This window comes from Heterodontus francisci, chromosome 4, assembly GCF_036365525.1.
Source record: "Heterodontus francisci isolate sHetFra1 chromosome 4, sHetFra1.hap1, whole genome shotgun sequence".
Lineage (NCBI taxonomy): Eukaryota > Metazoa > Chordata > Chondrichthyes > Heterodontiformes > Heterodontidae > Heterodontus > Heterodontus francisci.
Window position 1 is genome coordinate 112,237,194 of NC_090374.1, and position 14,912 is coordinate 112,252,105.

The window sequence follows — 14,912 nt, forward strand, 5'->3', positions numbered from 1 at the left end:
TGCTGAGTTTAGGAGAGTAAGAGGCGATTTTATTGAAACATATATGAGTCTGAGGGGTCTTGACAGGGTCGATGTGGAAAGGATGTTTCCTCTTGTGGGAGAATATAGAACGAGGGGCCACTGTTCAAAAATAACAGGTCACCCATTTAAGACAGAGCTGAGGAGAAATTTTTTCTCTGAGGGTTGTGAGTCTTTGGAACTCTCTTCCTCAAAAGGTGGTGGAAGCAGAATCTTTGAATATTTTTAAGGCAGAGGTAGATAGATTGTTGAAAAGAACGGGGGTGAAAGGTTATCGGGGTAGGCGGGAATGTGGAGTTGAGGTTACAATCAGCTCAGCCATGATCTTGTTAAATGGCGGAGCAGGCTCGAGGGGCTGAATGGCCGACTCCTGCTCCTAATTCATATGTTCATATGTTCGTATGTTAAAACATAATGCCTCTATTTGAATAAAACTGTTCTAATCATTAACTTTTTTTCTAAACTAAAGAAGATTCACAATCGATTTTTAGAAATAAACTGAACACCTTTTGTTTTCTTTTCTAAAAATATTATTCATGGTTTCACTTAGGTGGAAAGATGTTGTGTCTTATCTTGCAGATTTGGCATTCATTCCTCTCAGTGGTGAGTTGGCACGCTGCACAGGCAATGTTGTGCGTGTTGCTCCTGGTGTTGTAGAGGTCATGCTTGCTGTTGCTAATATTGTGCCACTTGCTGGTGATGTTGTTGATGTTGTCTCGCTGGATAGTGATGTTTTCAGTGTTGTTAATTATCTTTTCAGTTTTTCTAGCTCAGGTAGAGGTTGAATATGGACTCTGTTCCTTCTCATTTGCTTACTGGTTTCAATCTCAATGATATATGACCTTGGAATCTCAGCTTCACCAACATTTTTTGCTGGGCTGCAGGTTTTCATAATTGGATCCTGTACATGTACAGTTTGTTCCTTCAACAGCTCGGGTAGGGATTTAGCATGCTTGAAGTATTGACCTCTTTCTACCTGTGCTTCAGCGAGTTGTTGCCTCACTTCCTCCTGGTCACTTGGAGGATGCATTTTGTTTGGCAGACTTGTCTTATACTTTCTTCCATTTAACAGCTCTGCAGGTGATTTCACGTCAGTCTTGAGAGGTGCAGATCAGACAGACAATAAGGCCAGGTTTGGGTCTTCCTTTGTTTCTCGACATTTCGCTAGGGTTCTTTTGACTGTCTGGGTGTGTCTTTCTATAAACCGCTGTCCCTGTGGGCAGTGTTTTTTTTATTTGATCATGGGATGTGGGCGATGCTGGCTAGGCCAGCGTTTATTGCCCATTCCTAATTGCCCTTGAGAAGGTGGTGGTGAGCTGTCTTCGTGAACCGCGGCAGTCCATGTGAGGTAGGTACACCCACAGTGCTGTTAGGAAGGGAGTTCCAGGACTTTGACCCAGCGACAGTGAAGAAATTGTGATATAGTTCCAAGTAAGGATGGTGTGTGGTTTGGTGGGGAGCTTGCAGGTGGTGGTGTTCCCATGCATCGGCTGCCTTTGTCCTTCTAGGTGGTAGAGGTCGTGGGTTTGGAAGGTGCTGTCTAAGTAGCCTTAGTGCATTGCTGCAGTGCATCTTGTAGATGGTACACACTGCTGCCACTGTGCATCGGTGGAGGAGGAAGTGAATGTTTGTGGATGGGGTGCCAATCAAGCAAGCTGCTTTGCCCTGGATAGTGTTGAGCTTCTTGAATGTTGTTGGAGCTGCACCCATCCAGGCAAGTGGAGAGTGTTCCATCACACTCCTGACTTGTGCCTTGTAGATCATGGACAGGCTTTGGGTGTCAGGAGATGAATTACTTGCCGCAGGATTTCTGGTCTTTGACCTCCCCTTGTAGCCACAGCATTTATGTGGCTACTCCAGTTCCTGGTCAATGGTAACCCCCAGGATGTTGATAGTTGGGTGATGAGGTAATGATGTTGAACACATACTGTTCAGTGAATTCCTTACATTCTCTGGAGGTGAATTGGGTGCCATCGTCTCATATTAATCTTTCAGGAACCCTTTGCTCAGTGAACAGAAGTCGTAGTGCTGAGATGATTGTTGCGGCTCTCAAGTTTTTCACCTTCTTGATGAAGGTAACTTTGAATAGTAGTCTGCTACTATGAGATACCATTCTTGATTGTTTGTAAATAAATCTGCTCCTACAGTATGCCATGGTCTGGGTGGTACTTCAGTAGCTATCATTTCCTCTTTCTGCTGTGCATTTCTGTATCTCTGACATACATTGCATGTATCACCATATTTTCAATGTCTTTGTATTTGCCTATCCGGTACACAGCTGATCTGGGTCTGAGCTTACACCTCTCCATTCCCATGTGGCCTTCATGTATCTTCTGGAGAAGTTCTTCCTGCATTGTTTTGGGTATAATTATTCTGCATCCAGCCAGCAGAACACCATCTTCTAGTGAGATGCCATCTCTGGCAGACCAGTTATGCTGTATTGATGGCTGTGCTTGCTGTAGCTTATCAGGCTATCCCTGGATCACTTGCTGAGATAGCATCTGTAACTTCTCGTCTTTGCTGGTCTCATCTCCAATTTGACTAAGTTTTGGTGGTGTTACATTCACTAGGTGATGAATCTTTATATCTAGATCTTCTATCTTGTGTTACTTCTGTAGCGACAACAGAGATAGGGTATCTGCCAGCACCATTTCTCTTCTTGGCTTGTATTTCAGAGTGAAATTGTAACTCTGAAGCCTCAAGAATAACATTTGCCGTCTTGCTGGTGCTTTACATAGATTTTTCCTGTAGCTCTGCTCCAGTGGACGCTGATCACTCTCCACTATGAACTTTCTCCCATAGAGATATGTGTGGAAGTTCTCACATCCATACACAACTGACAAAAGATCTCTTTCTGTGTTGGCATATCTGGTCTCAGTTGATGTTAGAGCTTTCGATGCGAATATTATTGGCTTTCCCTCTTGTAGCAGGGCTGCTCCCAGTTCTTTTGTAGAAGCATCTACTTGCAGAGTGACAGGTTTCTTTCTGTTGTGGTATGACAGACGTATCTGTTTGCATACTACCTTTTTGAGTTTGTTGAAACTCCTGTCATGTGACTCTGACCACTGGTACTCTGCATCTTCTTTCATCGGCTCCTGCAGGTTTGCTGTGTGTTCCGACATATGCGGTATGAAGGAGCTCGTGTATTGGATCAAGCCTAAGAAACTTTTCAACTCTCCCTTATCTCTTGGGGCTTCCATCCCAGAGATGGCTGAGATTCTTTCAGGACTCGGCTTAACTCCGTCAGGTGTGTACACCATTCCAAAGAACTGGCATTCTGTCACTTTCACAATGCATTTGTCTGTATTTAGCTTGATCCCAGCTTTCCTGGTTCTCCCCATGGCTTTATGGAATGTAGTCATGATCTTTTCCATCTACACCGTATATCTGGGTATCGTCTGCTATGCTGACTGCTCCTTTACATCCTCAGTATGTCTCGTCTACTTTCTGTTGAAACACATCCTGGCTCACTTGAAGGCTAAAAGGTAGACACAGAAATTTGTACTGTCCAAAGGCTGTGTTGAATGTTGTCAACTGCGAAGATTCCTCATCAAGCTTCACATTCTAGTAGCTATTTCTGGCATCAAGCTTGCTGAAGACTTTCGTCCCTGCCAGTGCTGGTGTGATCTCTTCCTGTGTTGGAATAGGGTACTGATTCCTCTTTATTGCTTGGTTAAGATCTTTAGGATCCAGACAAATTCCTAGCCATCCATTTGGCTTCTCTCTCACCACAATGGAATTTACCCAATCTGTAGCTGTGAATCTGGTGATCACCTTCTTTTCTTCCATTTCTTGGTGCTTTCTTTCAAGCTTTCCTTTTAGTTCTATTGGTACTTTACGTGAGGATGAATCACTAGTTTTATCATTGGCTCAATAGTGATGTGATATTAAAAATCTTCAAAGCATCCAACCATCTCATCAAAATACTCTTGGTACATTTGTATTAGATCTTCTTTGCTTCTGATTGGAGGACACTTTTCAACGGGTGTACTGTCTTCAACCCTCAGTGTCATCTCCTTCACCTCATGGTTTATTGAGATAATCTGCAGCTCTTCGCAACTGCTCGACCCCAGGATAGCAGAACCATCTCTTTCAGTGATGTAGAACATACAGTTAATGTCTTTATCTTTGTCTTTCCCTCTGATTTGGGTTGTTCCCAGCTGTTGAATCTCAGTTCCACTGTATGCTGTTAGCATGACGTTGTTTGGTTTCAGAGCACCTTTCCTTGGATAGCCATTTCCTTCCAAATTTTCACGACAGATCTTCTGGCATAGCCTGGGCAGGATGATAATACTCTGTGCTCTGGTATCAATCTTCACTCTCAGATTTATCATTGTGGGCTTATTTCTCACCCTCTTCCTGATTTGAATAGTTGTATGAATTTCTTTTTTCTGGGAACTGTTACATTCAGATATCTCATGTAGTTGTATGGTTCCTATGTCTATCGTGTTCTCAAACTCATCATCGCCTTCCAGTGTATGGATGTTTTGGTTTCTTTTTCTACTCATTCGCCCTGTTGCTCTCCCTCTGGTGACTCATCTATCACCTTCTTCCTTTGTTCTGCATATCTTTGCTTGGCTGTGCAGATTGATCCATATGAGGGACATGTGAATTCATGTGGTTATTCACAGCTCCTACACATCTTTCTCTCTGGTGTGCATTCCTTTATTGCTGATTCACTGCATCAGCCCTGCTGCCTTTCCCTTGGCTTAACTGAAGGCTAGCCATTTGGGTCCTCAATGCTTTCATCTGTCTGCTTGTGGCTTCATGTGCTCTGGCAGTGTCTACAGCCTGCAATATTGTGAGCTTGTCCTTTCCATTTAGAGCTTTGTATACTTCAGGGTGTGCAGAACCCCAAATTAGCTGATGTATCAGCCTTTCATCTGTATCCTTAAATTTACATTTTCTGGATGCATTTTTCAATCTTGTTATGAAATTGTCAATGGGCTCATCTAATTCCTGTCTGAAGCCTTGAAATTCACATTGGTAGATCTGATGATTTGATTTTGGCTGGAGATGGGTGTTAAATTTTTCAAAAAAATTGTCTGGGTTTCTGGTGACTTCTTCACTCAGCTCCCAGTTATTAAACACATTTAATCCTTTATCTCCAGCCCACAGAAGAATATAGCTAACCCTCTCTTCTTCCCTAGAGCCTTTTAGAAAGCTATTAGATGTCAATCTGCACTTCTGTTTAAACTTCTCAAAAACCTCTACGACATCATTAGCTTCTCAATTCATTATGCGCTGTAGCTGTGCATTCATTGCAGTGGTGGCAGCCATTTTGCTTTTGCATGATTCACTCAGCTTTCCTTTCTCTCTCTGGCACTAATTTAGGTCATTTTTTTCAATCTAATTCAGCATTAAATTTGTTTTACATGTTTTAGGCTTACTCTCAGACGCCTGCTGCCACCATATTATGTCATCTTGTTCCCATAAGTTAGAAATAATCACATTTTAAACTTAGAAATGCCAGATCTTTTTGTGTTTTAATACAGCTGTACATGCTGCTTGGTAAAACCCGTTTAGGCTGGTGCAGCGTTACATGTCACATGACTCCATTGCAGCAGTGAATATGACACTCCTGGAACACACTTACACCTAACAATTAGTTTCTAGCTAATTAGTTCCTAGCTCTTTGTGAATAATATAACAATGTGTAACAGAACAATTATTTGAACATGCCAAATACCTGCTCAATCAGAATGTAATTCATAACATGCTCCTTGTTGGAGTGGATATCCCAAATGCCTAAGGACCCAACGATTCAACTTGTTGAGAATTGAATGGCAATTTGAAGAAACATATAATTTCCCAACAACAAAAACTTCAATTTACTGTTAGATACCACCGTTAATGTAGAAAGAAATATCCTAAAGTGTTTAAAGGTGGGGAAAAGGAGCAGGTGCCAAATCTAGACAAGATGATTAGGAGATGCGGCCACAGCTTTTGTCAAAAGAGATGTTTTGAGAAGACTTTTAAAGGTAGGAAGTGAGGTGAAAGGATTTAAGGACAGAGTTCCAGAGTGTCAAATGCAGTTGAAGATTCGGTCAGTGAAGTGCAGAAATGTGCACCGTGGTCACTATCCAGAAACTGAGCATTCACTTGCACAATTGTTCGGCTGTGATGTCATTTGAATGCTCAAATAGTGATGTTGTTTTCTTATGGGAAGCACCTATGAGATGTTATATGGGTGCTTGCATGGTCATATGAATGTAGTCAACTTCAGTTAGTACTCTAGGAATGCCACTTCTTTAAAAAAAAATCCTGCAAGTCCTTCCTGTTCGGCATCTGAAAATTTAATGTAGTCGCTAGCATATTGAAACAGGGCAGCTATGAACTGGGTACTGCACTAATGGATTTGGATCATCCTTGCTAAGCCCCTGTAGTTGCCTGGAAGGAGCCTGCAGCAAAAAAAAAATCTCTTTTACTACTGCCAATGCATTACTGTTGTTGCTATATGGTTGCAAGTCTTGTTCCAGACGTGACATAATTTATCAATGGCCAATCACATATTGCTCTTTTCTCTCTGGTGGATGCACTACTTCGGGTCTTTCTGCTGTGGCTCAGACAACCTGCCTCGCTTGCGCTTCTCCTCCTCCTCTTTGTCCAACATGTCCAATATAGAGTCCTGCTTTTGCACCCAAGCTGTGGTGTGAGCTGAGAAAGTTAGTTCACTCTTTTCAATTTCTCCTATTATGCTCAGTACTGGACATTTGTTGATTCTTTGCTACTTTAAATTCAACACTTATAGGAGTTGGCAATAATATGATGTGAACTGGAAAGCAAGCATGAGCAAACTTTCATCCTTGCCTTTTAATTAGTGCTTAACAAACTCTTCATCCAAAAAAAACCCTGGACTCTTTTGTTAGCATGTTAAAATGGCTCTCTGTAGGGAAGAATTTTTAAAATGTGGGCAAAAGTTAGTGAAACTCCTCAATTAATAAAATTATTAAATGTGAATGCACATAAAGCATATATGGTAGTTTTAATACACAAAGGGATTTTACCCTCCTTTTGAAGTGTAAAATCCTTTGTGCCACTTCCTGTCCAATATCTACTATCCTATATTTATTTAAAATGCATTCTGGTTAACCTTATCTGTGCTTTTATATAATTATATATTTACTTTAATTCATATATTTGCAATGATTCACTAATTTCACACATAACTATCTTGCTGTTATTTAAGTTGACACTGGAGGGAGACAAAGACTTAGCACTGAAAATATCCATGCTGATGTTCTGTGTCTGCAACATTTGGTTGTGTAATTTCAGTGCTATGGGAGCCATTTTGGAACCAAAATGGCAAGTGCTGAGCACGCACACATTTCTTGTGTGAGTTGCGTCAGGTGCCATCGTGGGTAGCATGGGTGCAGGGAACCTGCGGCGGAAGTATGCAGAGCTGGCAGATCATGATGTCAAACAGCGTGTAAAGCTGATTTGATGCCAGCGCAGCCATTTTGGAGCTCAACACTCCATCTAATGCCATCCCTTAACCTCACACAGCTGAATGTATGTTCAGCTGCAGGAAAGACCCCTCACCAATGCTATTTAAAGGAACCATCAACTACTTTCAGTTTAGTTGCTGATTGATTTCTACTGGCTGTTGCTGAGTTTGTAAAAATGTTCGGTGGTTTATACAGTTACTTAAACATACGAATTAGGAGCAGGAGTAGGCCACTCATCCCTCGAGCCTGCTCTGCCATTCAGTAAGTTCATGGCTGAACTGATTACTCCACATTTCCACCTACCCCCGAAGTTGCTGACGTTTATAGGGTAATGGTGCAGCACGTGCTGAAGGGCTGGGTCCTGACTTCAAGGATTCTGCTCTGACCACTTACTTCCAGACTTGGCTTGCAGCAGGACAAGGAGAATGATACAGAGGAGGAAAAGATGTTCAAAGAGGTTGGAGGGGGAGAAAAGCTCTCACAGGACGCCATATCTGCCCACAGTGTCCAGGGAGCAATTCTCCCACCTGAACCTCCGCAAGGAAGAGTGCGTCAGAGGTCTCTGCTTTACTAAGGAAGTGCTCACTGAAATCTGCCACCTTTTGCAGCAACAACTGCAGCCTCAGAGCAGAGTGAGGATGACATTGCCAGTGGCTGTGAAGGTGAATATGTCTTTTTATAAGCTGGGTTCCTTCCAGGCTGGACCAGGCAGTATTTGCAACGTCTCCCAGTTTGTTGTATACTGTTGCATAAGGCTCCGTATGAAAAGAGAAGTGTATACATTTCATTCTCTCTCACCAGAGAGAAACAGGCAGAATGGGGATTGCACGTTTCCCTATGGTGCATGATGCCACTGACTGCACCCATATTACTTTGCAGGCATTGCACAACAATTCTGAGATTCCACTCCTTCAATGTCCAGCTAGTATGTGACTATACTCAGCGCATCATACAGGTCAATGCCAGGGATCCTGGCAACAGACATGATGCCTTCATTCTTTGGCAGTTCACTGTACCATCTGTATTTGAGCCACCATACCAAACTAGGATAGGCACTGGGAGACAAGGGCTATCTGCTGACCAGCTGGCTCATGAGTCTGGTGTGCACACCCACACACAGATGTGGGCAGCATGCATAACCTATATGTAGGGGTGGAAGATGTTGGTATGGTTCTTAATGAATATTTTGCGTTTGTCTTCACAAAAGAGGCGGGGTAATGCCGACATTGTAGTTAAGGAGGAGGAGTGTAAAGTATTGAATTTGATAAACATAGGGAGAGAGGAACTATTAATGGGATTAGCATCTTTCAAAGTGGATAAATCACCATGAAATGTCCCCCAAGTTGTTAAAAGAAGCCAGGGAGGAACTAGCAGAGAGTCTGTCCATCATCTTCTAGTCCTCACTGGATACAGGTGTGAGGCCAGAGGACTGGAGGATTGTGAACGTTGTACCTTTGTTTAAAAAGGGAGTGAGGGATAGACCGAATAATTACAGGCCAGTCAGTCTAACCTCAATAGTGGGCAAATTATTGGAATCTATTCTGAGAGATAGGATAAACTGTCACTTAGAAAGACACAGATTAATCAAGGATAGTCAGCATGGCTTTGTTAAGGGATGATCTTGTTTGACCAACTTGATCGAATTTTTTGAAGTAACAAGGAAGATAGATGAGGGTAGTGCAGTTGTTGTGGTCTACATGGATTTTAGCAAGGCTATTGACAAGGTCCCACATGGCAGACTGGTTAAAAAAATAAAATCCCATGGGGTCCAGGGAAATGCAACAAGGTCAATACAAAATTAATTCAGTGGCAGGAAACAAAGGGTAATTGTTGATGGGTGTTTTTGTGACTGGAAGCCTGTTCTGCAGGGCTCAGTACTGGGTCCCCTGATTTTTGTGGTGTATATTAACGATTTGGACGTAAATGTAGAGGGCATGATCATGAAGTTTGCAGATGACACAAAAATTGGCCGTGTGGTTGATAGTGAGGAGGATAGCTGTAGGCTGCAGCAAGCTATCAATGAGCTGGTCAGGTGGGTAGAAAAGTGGCAAACGGAATTCAACCCGGAGAAGTGTGAGGTGATGCATTTGGGAAGGTCAAACAAGGCAAAGGAATACACAATTAATGGGAAAATACTGAGAAGTATACTGAAGGTAACAGGACAGGTCGATAGGATGGATAAGAAGGCATATGGAATCCTTTCCTTTATTAGCCGAGGTATAGAATACAAGAGCAGGGCAGTTATGCTGGAACTGTATAACTGATTAGTTAGGCCACAGCTTGAGTGCAGTTCTGGTCACCTCATTACAGAAAGGATGTAATTCCACTAGAGAGGGTACAGAGGAGATTAACGAGATGTTGCCAGGACTGGAAAAATGCAGCTATGAGGAAAGATTAGATAAACTGGGATTGTTCTTCTTGGAACAGAGAAGGCTGAGGGGAGATCTAATTGAAATGTACAAACTTGTGAGGGGCCTGGATAGAATGGATGCGAAGGGCCTATTTACCTTCGCAGACCAGTCAGTGACTAGGGAACATAGATTTAAAATGATTGGCAGAAAGATTAGAGGGGCGATGAGGATAAATATTTTCACCCAGCGGGTGGTAGGAGTCTGGAACTCACTGCCTGAAAGCATAGTAGAGGCAGAAATCTTCAACTCATTTAAAAGGTGTCTGGATTTGCACCTCAAGTGCCGTAACCTGCAGGGCTGCGGACCAAATGCTGGAAGGTGGGATTAGGCTGGGTGGCTCGTTTTTTGGCCAGTACAGACACAATGGGCCAAGTGGCCTCTTTCTGTGTCGTAAACTTTCGATGATTGTATGATATATTGACAGCCATGCTGCCACACAAAATGTGACTGACAGATCATTGGGGTGCTTAATCAATGCTTCCATTGCCTGTACTGCCCTGGAGCAGCCCTACAGTACTCTGCAGAGCTTGTGACAAGATGTGTGGTCTGCTGCATGAGCGCACTGCTCCTGCTACCAGGGATATAGCAATTAGCTGAAAAGGAGGAGGAGGAGGGAGAGGTGGAGGGGAAAGAGGAGGAGGGAGAGGTGGAGACAGCCAACATATCCCCTTTCTGGCCATGCTGTCCATGGTCATCTCTTCCACCTGTGCTACCAATTGTCCATTCACCAACAGTCCCACACCTTACCTTCCCTGTTATTAACCATCACTGTGCTCTCAGCCACAATGCAAAAATAAAAGCCACCACAAAACACCCTTGTGCATCTCTTGGTGCCTGTCTTCCATGTGCTTTTGCCTGTCGTAGTGCTCCTAACAGTGCCACTGCAGTGGCTGCAGCATAGCTGGTAGAAAGTTGCTGACTTGCAGTGTGGAAGACTGCAGATGACCTTGTGGAATGCCCTCAAGCACCTCTGGGTCTTGAGGGTCCAGCTTTGGACTGCTCCACCTCAGCATGCGCAGCAGCAGTCTGGGATGGCTGTCTGACAGGCAAACAGAAAGGGTACTGGTGGAGTGGCAGTGGTGGGAGGATGAATGCTGTCATCTTCAGTGAGGACAGCAGGTTTGTGTTCCATGAGCCACTGCCACTCCCCAGGGCAGTGCTTCAGCAATCCTAGCAATGTGTTAGAGGACCTTTTGGACGCTTGTATTAGCAGCTATGATGGCAGCAGTCTGAGCCTGCATGGTAACAAGCTGAGCTTGCATGACTTCAGTCAAACTTTGGGTGGCTTCTGCCTGTGCTGGAATGGAAGCTGAGATATCATGCACCAGGCACTGTGTAATGGATGGACTTACAAGTGCTGTAATGGAGTTGGCCACGACTTCCACACTGGAAAGGATGGGCTCCAAGTGCCACATGAAACCCTGTACGCAGTTGTTGCCGGACCCCTCCATGCACCTTGATATTGACCGCAGCCTTTTTGGCTGGCCTGCCAGTACACCAAGCATTTCAGTGTGCATACCCATCAGTATTCTTCTGTAGGCAGCCACTTAGAAGTCCTCATCTGAGTCCTCTACAGCAGACCAATGTGTGACCTTGTCCTCTGGCAAGCTGACACATGTGCTACCCCTGTCCCCTGCCATCGCTGTAAACCACTTGTGCCTGGTGTGTAACCACATGAGGATCCCACCTCTAAGCTGTCCTCTAAAGCATGCACAGTGTCAGGGTGTGGGATGGTGGCTGTGATGTGAGACAGCATGACAGTGCTTCTTCTTCATTACTGTCTTCCAGCATTTCTCTTGCTCTTCCAGCACTGCCTGGCCACGTGGCAGTTCTTGGGTATCTGAAAGGCGAAAGGCACAAGTGCAGGGTTGTGCTGAGGGGAGTGTTGGAAAACAAGAGGTGCAGGTTTACACCATTTGCAGCTTGTAAATTAAAAAAAGAATGTGTGATGAGGGGGAAGTAGATTGTGAGAAGGAGGATTAGGTATGAGCATACTGTCAGATTCAATGATTTCAGGCTTGCTGCTAGCCTCAGTCATGGCCGCTCCAATGATCCTCAATGGGTGTAAGGACATACAGCCATGTCTGTCCTCCACCGGTTAGCTGCTGCTGTCTCCGGTTGTGTACCACCTTGCTCTGCAAGAAAGAGGGAAGTGTGTCAGTGCGTGTGAGTGCAATATGTTTGAGTGATGTGTCTGTCATGGTTGAATAGCTGGCAGTATGTGCAAGCTGTGAGATGTGAGTGTGAAGCTTGCAGCAGTGCTAAATTTGTGAGGGTAAGATGAAGCTATAAATGTGAAGTATGAGTCCTGATTGACAGAGATCATTGGTAGGTGAGTGATGGGGGTGTGATGCATTGAGCAGTGTGCGAGGTACAGTTGGTGGGATGTGGCATTTGAAGACAAATTCACTGACCTTGACCACTTGTGTGAGGTGATTGAACTTCTTGTGACACTACGTCCAAGTCCTCAGGAATAGGCTGCTGGTACTGAGCATGCTCTCTCTGCTCTTTTTGCAGTTCAGATACTTTTCCCCAGCCACTTCCAGCACTAGCTGCAGCCAGAATGCACCTCCCCTTTAAGCAGTGCAGGCTGGCTTTAAGGAGTGCAGGATAGCGATGCCAGCCTTGCATGAACTTCGATCCCCTGCTGAGGTGTTCAGCCGCTCAACAACATGTTTAGCATTGGGCCACATGCTACAATAATTTAAATGAACAGGCAGTAAGAAGTTTACGTGCTGGCTACCTCCACCAGAACCGGTGCTGGCAGGTCATGAACTGTGCCAGAAAAGTGAGGAAAACCAATTTTTAGTCCTGTGTTCTTTTCTTGCATAGCAATCTTTTTTAGTACTTTCAGGGATGAGTCTGGACTTTTGCTACTCCTTTGGACTGTAGATATGGACTCCTCAATGGTAGTATATTTATTTTGATGTTATGAAACGGAGGAGGATTGAACATGCTGTGTTGAAGGCTTATAGTTAGGCATCACTGAAGGTGTTTCTTCTCTACACATACATGCTCATTCACCAGTGTCCCCATCCCCACAGCAAGAGAAGGGTGAACATGGTGAAATGAAAGTGGAACAGGAGAGCCAGCGGATCTTAGCGAGAGCAATGAAGCACAAATGAGAACTTAGAACTTATAATAAATAAAGGTTGACTCACAAAATAAAGTCATTTCACATCTGCCTGTTCCAACCCCACCCCCCGCCAACACTTTCCAACACCTTCACAAAGTCTCTCACTTTCCAAGACATCTGCAAAAGTTCTTTATAAGACAGAAACCTACTTTTCTCCTGTTTTCATCCAACTCTCAAAAGTTGAAAGCAGACACAGAAATGAACTCACAACTCTACTCGATCAAGGAAGTGTCAACACGATACATTCTCACTTTCTACAACTACTTCTTCATACTGTTACTAGCCTTTGTGACAACTACTTACTCTAGTTAATAATCTACAACTCTTATGAAGTACTCTGAGTGTTGTGTGGTTGAGCAGTGGGTAACTCTGAAGGGTCTACTAGAGCTGTAGAGACCTGAGGTATCCCTTATCTCAGTGTATTATCACGCTCTGGAAGTGGTTCAAGAGTTCACCTACCGAGGCTCAGCTATCACCTGTAACCTGTCTCTCGATGCAGAAATCAACAAGCGCTTCCACTGCTATGTCCAGACTGGCCAAGTGAGTGTGGGAAAATGGCGCACTGACACGGAACATGAAAGTCTGAGTGTATCAAGCCTGTGTCCTCAGTACCTTGTTCTACAGCAGCGAGGCCTGGACAACGTATGTTAACCAAGAGCGTTGTCTCAATTCATTCCATCTACGCTGTCGCCGGAGAATCCTTGGCATCAGGTGGCAGGACCATTATCTCCAACACAGAAGTCCTCGAGGCGGCCAAAATCCCTAGCATATACACCCTACTGAGCCAGCGGCGCTTGAGATGGCTTGGCCATGTGAGCGGCATGGAAGATGGCAGGATCCCCAAGGACACATTGTACAGCGAGCTCGCCACTGGTATCAGACCTACTAGCCGTCCATGTCTCCACTTTAAAGACGTCTGCAAACGTGACATGAAGTCCTGTGACATTGATCACAAGTCGTGGGAGTCAGTTGTCAGTGATCGCCAGAGCTGGCGGGCAGCCATAAAGGGGCTAAAGTGTGGCGAGTCAAAGAGACTTAGCAGTTGGCAGGAAAAAAGACAGAAACGCAAGGAGAGAGCCAACTGTGTAACAGCCCCAACAACCAATTTTATCTGCAGCGCCTGTGGAAGAGTCTGTCACTCTAGAATTGGCCTTTATAGCCACTCCAGGCGCTGCTCCACACACCACTGACCACCTCCAGGCGCTTACCCATTGTCTCTCGAGACAAGGAGGCCAAAGAAGCTACTGATCCAGACAGAACAATTTCTGACAATCTGGTGCTTACGGAATCCATATTTGAAGCTCCCTCATGTCATTCTAGTTCTGTAGCCCTCACATGATCTGTTTTGGCACAAATTCCTGATGACCTCTGCTGAACCAAGAAATGCTTCTGTCACTTATTTCACCGGGCCTGGATTCTGCATCCACAAAGTATTTTATCCTTAAAATACATTAGCTATTTGTTATAAATTCCATCTAAACTAACCATTTCACTTTTCTTAGAATTAACGTTCATACAAGTTACTTTTAGTTTTGTTTTCTCACTCAAGCAGCTGGCTATGTGTATTCAGCATAATTAAAGTGATATCTGCGTACACTACTTGCAACACATTAGTGTAGGACACTGTCTCATAGGTGCTACTGATCATTGTCATCACAGATTCAATGAGGTTCTCTTACTTACTCACTTTCTCAGCCATGTGCAGGAAACCATTCTCAGTATCTGCACGTGTGGTCAGTGCTCCCAAATCATTATTCTTTTGAAGACTGGGCTCTTGCAATCTGGGTGCCTAGGCTCCTCAGCTGAAGGTAGTTGTTTCTATTCTAACAGTTGACACTACCAAATATTTTGCTCCTTCTGCTGTCTTGCTGAGACGTGATTTTGCCCTTTAACTGACTG